A 10000-nucleotide genomic window follows, 5' to 3' on the forward strand; every position below is an offset into this window, starting at 1 on the left:
GGTCATACGAGCTCTGAGCTCTCTTACGAGAGAGAAATAGCTGTCGTTCACGAGTCCGGCATGTGATCCAAAGACCAATGTAAACAAACAAACACACACACACACACACACACACACACACACACACACACACACACACACACACACACACACACACACACACACACACACACACACACACACACACACACACACACAACACACACACACACACACACACACATATATATATATATATATATGTATATATATATGCATACATATATATATATATATATATATATATATACATATATGTATACATACATACACACACACACACACACACACACACACACACACACACACTCACACACACACATATGTATATACACATATATGTATACATATATATGTATATATGTATATATATGTATATATGTATATATATATATATATATATATATAATTTTTTCTTTTTTCTTTTTTCATCAATTCTTATAACGTACAAAAATACTAATTTCTCCCCCTGCAGCAGTGCACCTCACCGCAAATTCGACTGACGGCACCATTCACTACGCTCCCCTCACCACATACTTCATCTTGGGTAAGTAGATATCTTTCCGTTCTCAGTGCCACCTAGGAGCAAAATGGTCTCCACTCATCTTATATCATAAATGGATGGGTCCAAACCCAAATCTGACTCGACAGATAGACCCTGGACACGAAGCCGCTCTGCGAAACTTTCAAATACACAAGACATGACCACTCCTTCTTCTAGCAACTCGTCAGAAGGTGCACTCACGTTGCCAAACACCATGGCCACACAAAACCTTATCATAGTCATAAAAGACGAGAAAACATTACCCCTCTTCAATGGCAGGAACATTCCTGTACACAGTTTCTACACTGACGTTGATTCAGATATAAAGAAAAGCTACTGATGACAAAACAAAGATATTAATTTCAACATCCAAAACAGACAAACACGCATTCTTCACGTCGGCCGGTAATCATCGTTTGCCGATTTCCAAAGTGACTTTCGTCTCCTTTGCCAGTGCATTATTCAGGCTTGTACATGCTTCTTGTTTATTTTATGAAAGGCCATATTGTGTTTCCTGTTTATAATGAAATAATTGGTCAATAGTTCTTTGTCTAGCAAGATGACCAAATTGGTTGGCGTTCATTGTGGCCATGTTGTGACGTCTATATCATGATCCCTTTTCCTTAAGATGATCCATTCTTCCGATTTGAGGAGTGTATTCATTGCGATCACCATTAACTGTATTTTCTTTGTTTTGATTTTGATGTTATTACGTAGTGGAATGCAGTTATCTTACCCCCCCTTCTAATATGTCTAAACTAAAGGTATCATCTTTTATCAATCCCCCAAAAAAACATCTAAAACAATGGCTCATACCTTAACTTTATTACACCAGGAACCCTCTGTTATTAAATTTTCAGGCCAAGACCCCCATTATAAGGTTATGGATTTTATTCGCCAATGCGAGGATGCTATAGTGAGCTCAAATGTTTTGACTGGGCCTGAAAAGATATCTTTTGTGAGGTCACAACTTGTACCTAATTCACTAGCGCCAGAGATGTTGTATGCATCGGGCCTTGATCCCAAGTCTTTGGATCATAATTATGACATCTTTAGGTCTGATTTCATTAAAAAAAAATTCAGATACCCCTGTTGGCAATTCTTTTCAATGGTGTTTCAAACAGGCTGACACCCTCGTATCCCGACTGGGCACTCTTGACTACAGGCGTGCTCAAGGCCAGGTCAGTATAATTGTCGCTGACGCCTTCGATTCACTCTCACATTCAGACTGGGTAGATAATGGCACTATCACTTTAGATAGGTTCCGCCTTATTTTGGAATTTTTGCTTTACATCCTTTTTTTTTTTTTTTTTGGTGCCTTTTGAGAGAAGAGCTGCATCTTCTCTCAGCTATAAGACTGATGAAACTCTATTATCTTTTGCAACAAGGCTTTCCTGTAAACTAAGGGAAATGCCTTCTAGTTCTTTGTGCATTAACAATGCTCTTCAACATGCCAATGTCCCTTGTTCTCCTCAGACCTCTCAGTCTACAGTTCCTACTCATAGGTCCCCTAAGTCTACAATTACCCCCCCCCCCATCCTTACATGTACCTTTTGTAACAGGTCTGGTCATACAAGGAATTTTTGTTACCGCCGCAGGCGCCAGGTACACAAGTCAAGACAGTCCCCTGTTCGCAGGAGTGTATCTAATGTTTCTTCTAATATGACGCATGACCTTTCTAGAGTAGAGCAACAGGATAAACTCAGTTACTGCCATATCCATGGTCATTGTAAACACTCGACTGATCAATGTTTCAAGGTTTTGAAACTTTGAGATGAGACTTCTCATCAGCCTCGATCAGTTCCATTTTCACCAGCGCCTGTTTCACAACCCAAAGATTTGACCAGTAATGTTCGGTCTGAAATCATCCCCTTAGTAGCTGTTGAGTTTTCCTAATTACTTACCTTCCAATTTCTTGCGAGGGATACGCCTATTTCAGTCACTGTAGATACTGGTGCAAAATGTAGTCTCATAAGTAGAAAGGCTTATTTTGCTCTCCGGGAATTGTACAATCTCCCTTTATCTCCCTTTTGTTATAATTTGCATTCTGTGCAAAGTTCTCCCTTGCATGTTCTTGGGTCTGTTTGTCTTCCCTTACAGTTTCCCTCGCATCCTACAGTTCTCCATGTCAATTTCGTTGTTGTTTCTGGTATTGCCCTTATGTGTGACTGTCTCTTGGGTATTGATGCTCTTACAGCTCATAGCATAGATATTTCTCCTAGTCGCCGTGTAGTTACTTTCTGCAATTTTGTTATCCTTGCATCAGATAGGCCAGTTTCTGTATGTGATTCTCCTGTGCTTGATCAGTCCGCACATTTACCCTCACCATCTTCTAAGCGCTTTAACCCTAATTCTCCTTGTGCTGCTGTTGTTATAGGGAAGCATCTTATTGGACCTTCAAGTTAAGTTCGAGTTCCGGTGCGCGTTTCAGGTGCCTCGATAGGGTCTGACGTTCTCTCTTTGCCTGACTCTATTCGTATTCGTCGCCTTGCATTAGAAGGAACTCTTTCCACTATTCGAGAGAGTCATGTTACCATGGCAATGGTAACAAACGTCACGGGTGTTCCTATTGCTTTCTCTCCTGGCAGCCACTTAGGCTCCTTTGATGTGGTTGACATTGTTGCTCTCAGGACTCGCCTATCATAGCAGCTTCTGCACTACAGTCTCCTCCAACACATGACCCTGCTCACTTAGCCTCTGAGTTTACCACATTTGTAGGCAATATTGATTTTCCTGGTGAGACGCCTCGTCTCATTGAACTGTTAGTTACCCACCGTCAATCTTTGGCTTTGCCTGGTGATCCATTAGGTGTTACAGACCGTGTGGTTCATAGAATTGATCTTCAACCAGGTGCTCGTCCTGTTTACGTCCCCTCTTATAGGTTACCTCACTCTCGTCGGCTTATAGCCCAACCCTTGGTTGACGACTTATTGCGTGAAGGCGTTGTCCAGGAGTCCCATTCAGAGTGGAACTCGCCTCTTCTCCTAGTGCCTAAGAAAGACGGATATTTTTGTCCAGTTATTGATTACAGGCGAGTTAGCGAGGTCACTGTTCCTGACCATTACCCATTGCCTGTCTTAAGTGACTTCTCCAGTCCATTGGCACTGGTAATACGGTATTCCCCACCTTAGATTTAAGAGCAGGTTTTTGGCGGCAGATACCCCTGGAGGAGAAGTCTCGTAAAGTCACGGCCTTCTCGAATCCCAGTGGACATTATGAATGGCTTCGTTGCCCCATGGGTTTGCGGAATGCTCCTTTGACTTAACAGCGCTTGGTTAACTTCATTTTTCATGGCTTAGTGGGGGATGGACTTTTTGTTTACCTGGATGATTTAATTTTAGTTTCCAAAGATGTGGAAAGCCACTTTACTAAGTTGTCCATGGTCTTGCAACGTTTTGCTGAAGCTGGGTTGAAACTCAATTTACCCAAGTGTTCCTTTTTCAAGTCTAGTATCCAATTCCTAGGTCATGTTGTAGACAAACATGGTATCCACACCACAGGTGATAAAATCAAGGCGGTGAGGGACTTCCCTATACCGAAGTCAGTTGAACATGTACGTTCCTTCCTTGGACTTGCAGGATACTATCGTGCATTCATTAAAGACTTTGCTTCAATTGCTTCCCCTCTCACTCGCCTCCTCAAGAAGGACTCTTCCTTCCAGTGGCGTGATGTTCATCAGGAAAGTTTTGATTCCTTGAAGCTTGCACTTACTGAAGCGCCTGTGTTAGCCTTCCCAGATTATAGTCTCCCCTTTACTATTTATACAGATGCTTCTGGTACAGGCATTGGAACTGTATTCATGCAACAAGTAGATGGATGTAGACCTCATGTTATTGTATATGCTAGTCGCATTCTTAATATGCCTGAGTCCCATTACTCATTTAGAAGCCCTGGCAGAGGTGTGGGGTTTAAAGAATTTCCGTGATATAATTTTTGGATATCCTATTACAATCTATACGGACCACACTGCTGTCACTTAGCTTTTCAAGGGCAAAAATCTTTCAGGCCGTCTAGCCAGATGGTTCCTCAAGATTGAGGAATTCAATCCAACCCTTAAATATATCCCAGGGCGTGCAAACAACGTTGCTGATGCACTTTCACGTAATATCCCTGTTGCTGCTGTTACAGTAATTCACAACTCTCTGAAGGATCTGGCCAAAGCCCAGCGTGAAGACCCTGTTTGGTCTGCTGTCCTTTATGCTTTGGAGTCTGGTGATGATACCACCTTATCAGCTTTACCGATACCTCTGTCCCAATTTTCCTTGCAGGACAAGGTTCTCATTTGTAATGTGGAAATGTTTGAGCAGGATGTGGCACAGCTAGTGATCCTTGAGTCTCTAGTTCCCGTTATTTTCTCCCTTGCTCATGATGCCCCTCAGGCTGGTCACCCAGGTCGTGACAAAACTCTGGCTGTGGCGCATAAGAAGTATTAATGGCCTAAAATGCGACTAGACATTACCTCTCATGTAGCCCGGTGTAGTTCTTGTGACCAGAACAAAGGTTCTACGCGCACTGATCCCATCTTAGAGTGCCCTACTCCTTCTCGCCTTTTTCAGACTGTGGCTATAGACCTTTTGCAACTGCCTCGTAGCACTCAAGGTTCTGTGTATGTCGTTATGTGTGTGGACCACTTTAGTCGTTTTGTAATATTAGCTCCCTTACGTAACAAGTCTGCACCAGTTGTAGCCAATGCTTTAGTTTCTCATGCTCTGTGTCCATACACTACTCCTTCGGTGCTCCTAAGTGACAATGGTACTGAATTTAGGAACGAGGTTTTGGCAAGTAGTTGTGAACGTTACGGCATCACACAAACATTCGTGACTGCTTCCAATGGCGTCCAATGGTCTTGTAGAGAGGACGAATAGGAAAATTCTAGATATACTCAGACACGTTGCTAGTAACTTTCATGAATCTTAGGAAGATTGGGTTCCCCATGTCAGTGCTTGTATCAATAGCACCATAAATGTTTCTACGGGCAAAACGCCTCATTATGTCATCTATGGAGTTGAAAAACGGCTCCCTTATGATGTGTTTGACATCCCTGCTCGTCCCCTCTACAATTTTGATGAATATAGTCAACTCCAGAGTCAAGTTGCATGCCATTTATGACTCTGTGAAAGAAAAAAAGTTGATGTTTCCAAGGCCGAAATATTGAAACATCAACCTATTCGTGCACAGCCTGTTACCATCGTTGTTGGTGATCATGATTATAAGAGCATGTCTGACCGCCAATCTAAGTTGAATTGTAAATTTACAGGCCCCTTTTTGGTTACTGAGAAGTTGCATCCCAACAAATTCAGGGTCTTTGATCCTTCACAGGGACTGAGCGAAGTGGTGCATGTGTACAGACTTAAGGTCACTCAGGTGCAAATACCGGCGTTTACTCGGCCTCCTCCAAGGCCCACTGTACAAACTACTCCTGTATCAGCCCCTCATAATTACAATCTCCGTTCAAGGGGTCCTGTGTCTTCATAACTGAATATGTACAGTGTTTATGTTTTTATTTATGTTTGTCTTGACCTGTACTTGTGTCTTTTCTCTCTCTCTCTCTCTCTCTCTCTCTCTCTCTCTCTCTCTCTCTCTCTCTCTGTTAAGTGTATTGATTTGTGTGTGTACCTCTTGTTTAGCTATTAAGTGTCATGTCCCGGACGTCCGGCAATTGCTGTCTTTTGTATTTTGGTTAACTGGCGCCAGTTCTTATTTCATTTTGCTGTATGTGTTTCTTATGTACCTTTATTATGTTGTATGTGATTCTTATGTATATATTCTTATACTCTTGTTTACGTATTAGGGTGTGCTAATTTTATTCTTTTCCACAATTTTGTATTCACCTTTGTATGTGTGTGGACTGTGTTATGTTTTCTTTTGTCTTGCCTGGTCATTTCTTTTGTTTGCTCGGTGGGGTCACTGAGTGGTGGTGGCCGAGCTATGTGAAGGTGGCATAGAATATTATTTGTGTGTTGTACATACGTATTTGTAATACTGTTTATTTATTATTATTGTGAGATATGACATTATTATATACATTGTATATTATACATTATATTATATACATTATTGTGAGAACCAAGTGTTCATTCTTAAGCGTGTATGTTTTCCCGCCAAGTCTGAGCTTGGTCGCGTTGCTTAGCGTCAGTCTTGATTCTGCTTAAGAAGCGACCGCACGCTTGTATTTGCAGTGCTTGTAACTAATACAATATTTTGCAAATTGACTGTTTCATAGGCCACCCCGATAAACTCTTCCACATGACTTCACAGAACAAGGACTCAGTACCCACTGAAGACAGTGAACCCATGCATAGATAAGCAAAATTCAACTCTACCGGTATATACACTAGATTATCAAATAAAACAGTATACCCCTCAAACATAGTTTTTTATGATTTTAGGTCATTTTCCATTTTCTGTGTCATGTTTTGATGTATTTTATTGATTTTACAATAAACCTGTTGCATTTTTAACCCTCAAACACGTGTGTGTTAATAATATGCTTTAGATGGTGGCGATATTTAAGAGTTTTCTGCCAAATTGGTGTAGTTTCTGGAATTTTCTCTCATAAGAGGTTTGGCACCACTGTGACTGAGATTTGGCAACATTGTAAGTTGTTTATGTTTGTTATCAGCCCTGTACTCTGTTGTTGTATGGTTAGTGTGAGTAAAACCTACAATGCCAGGCAGGAAGAAGACTCCATTTCCCAAATTATTCAAAGATGTTCCAAGTGATGGGAAAGTGGCAAAAGTGAAATACTTATTTTGCTCGACAGTACTGTAAAAAAACGGAAGTCAGATGGTAAATCATATAGTTCAGTGCAAGAAATGTGGTGAAAAAATCAAGAAGTATTTGACACGTGGTAAAAAAAGAAAAAAAAAACAGCTCTTGCTAGTCTTAAATAAGTCAATAGTTTATATATTTGTCCTATATACAATATTAGGTTTCTATTTTTGATATATTTGTCCAATATACAAAGAAAGCAATGGCCTCCGCTAGCGGACCCAGGGATCTGGGTGCGCACGTCCTGTGTAATAGTAGTCTTTGATATATATACATATATATATATACATACATATATATACATACATATATATGCATACATACATATATATATATACATATACATATGCATATAAACATACATATATATATATATATATATATATATATGTATGTGTGTGTGTTTGCGTGCGTGTGTGTTGTGTATGTGTGTGTATGTATTTATGTATATATGTATGTATATATTTATACAATATGTTATCCCAAATATTTTGTAATAGGCCAACGGCTCCTAGGTAGCTACTAACAGCCAATGGATTGTGTCTTCGGATACTCAGGGTAGAAATATTGTATTCATGCCCTGGTTTGGCTAGGGTGTGGCATTTTGAAATGAGGTGTTCACTGTTTTCTGTGTTATGTCTACAGCTGGGACAGTTTGTTTTGTTTCGAAGACAATTCTTTGTTGCTTTTTTTTTAAGCATTGGATGGTGACCTCACTACTGTCGTGCAACTATGGTTCTTAACTCTTCTGTGAGTATTCTTTTTTTCGTATTTTTTTGGGCTAAAGTCTGTTGAGGTTTGAAATTGTTGGGTGTTTTGTAGACGTCCTTGTTGTGTTTATTTCTTATTTGATCTTGTGTTTTGTGTGTGTGCTGTGTGATGTATGTGGTTTTTTATGTTTTAACAAGATTATGTGCTTTCGTTCAGTTGACTTTGGTTGTGTCATGTTTTTTAATGAATATGTATGAGTGAAGTTTTTTATAGAACTGGGTACTCATGATTTTTATTGGATGTTCTACGGGAGCAAGTTTAGTTTTTGTGTGCAGATGTTCTATTGATGTTGGTTCTGGTCCATCCTGTTGTCAATCTAGGCTTTAGTTGACGTAGTTTCCAAGGTTTCGTGAATGTTAGGATACTGAGGAAGCAGAGAGCCAAATGTGGTTCCCAAATTCAACTTCTGAGTACTTTTTTTCAATTCATATCTGCATCCCCATTCAAATAACTCCAATAATTTTGGGTCTGCCAGATACTGTTTAAGGCTAAACAAATGTTGTTCTGTCTTTTTCGTGCTTTTCTTGAGTTGATTTACAGTATTTCCCAGTAAAGCATACTCTCAGCTTGACTTTATTCGCTATTTGAATAGAAAATGATCAATTTCAAGCCTAGTGTTGTAAAGGTGGCAGTAAAACATGGATTTTGTCTTAACCCTTTAAACTCCGATGACAAGATTCTTGTCATTTGGTCAAATAAAACAAAAAATCATAAAACACCAAAATGTTTGATCAAACACCAGAAAAATATGACGTCAGTCCTCGCGCGGTCAAGCCGCATCAGATGATATTCGGATGTACGGGCAGGCGCGAGGCCTACCATATCCGGTTTTTCGTATCTACACCATAAGCGGGTGACATGAGTTGAATGGGTTAAATAAAATATCCTGAAACCGAATCATCTTCCTCTACGTTCTCAAAGTAATCAGAAGCGAAATCTTTGTGTACACAACCCGACAAAACTCCATTTAACATACACACGAGACATACAATTCTATCCCAGCTAATAGATAAATGACAACAACCCTCCGAAGATATTACTTTCCATGAAAAGACACAATTGCCTGCTTGCACATTTGGTTATCGTGTATGTGTGTGTTTGTTTGCTTGTGTGTGTGTGTGTGTGTGTGTGTGTGTGTGTGTGTGTGTGTGTGTGTGTGTGTGTGTGTGTGTGTGTGTGTGTGTACGTGTACGTGTGTGCGTGTGTGCGTGCGTGTGTGTGTGTGTGTGTGTGTGTGTGTGTGTGTGTGTGTGTGTGTGTGTGTGTGTGTGTGTGTGTGTGTGTGTGTGTGCTTGTATGTGTGTGTGTGTGTGTGTGTGTGTGTGTGTGTGTGTGTGTGTGTGTGTGTGTGTGTGTGTGTGTGTGTGTGTGTGTGTGTGTGCGTGTGTGTGCGTGTGTGTTTATGTGTGCGTTTGTGTGTTTATGTGTGTGTGTGTGTGTGTGTGTGTGTGTGTGTGTGTGTGTGTGTGTGTGTGTGTGTGTGTGTGTGTGTGTGTGTGTGTGTGTGTGTGTGTGTGTGTGTGTGTGTGTGTGTGTGTGAGAGAGAGAGAGAGAGAGAGAGAGAGAGAGAGAGAGAGAGAGAGAGAGAGAGAGAGAGAGAGAGAGAGAGAGAAGAGAGACAGATAGAGAGAGAAAGAGAGGGAGAGAGAGAGAGTGAGAGAGAGAGAGAGAGAGAGAGAGAGAGAGAGAGAGAGAGAGAGAGAGAGAGAGAGAGAGAGAGAGAGAGAGAGAGAGAGAGAGAGAGAGAGAGAGAGAGAGAGAGAGAGAGAGAGAGAGAGAGAGAGAGAGAGAGAGAGAGAGAGAGAGAGAGAGAGAGAGAGAGAGAGAGAGAGAGAGAGAGAGAGAGAGAGAGAGAGAGAGAGAGAGAGAGAGAGA

This window comes from Oratosquilla oratoria, chromosome 28 (genome assembly GCF_046742065.1).
Source record: "Oratosquilla oratoria isolate Oo_2021 chromosome 28, ASM4674206v1, whole genome shotgun sequence".
NCBI classification, from domain to species: Eukaryota; Metazoa; Arthropoda; class Malacostraca; order Stomatopoda; family Squillidae; genus Oratosquilla; species Oratosquilla oratoria.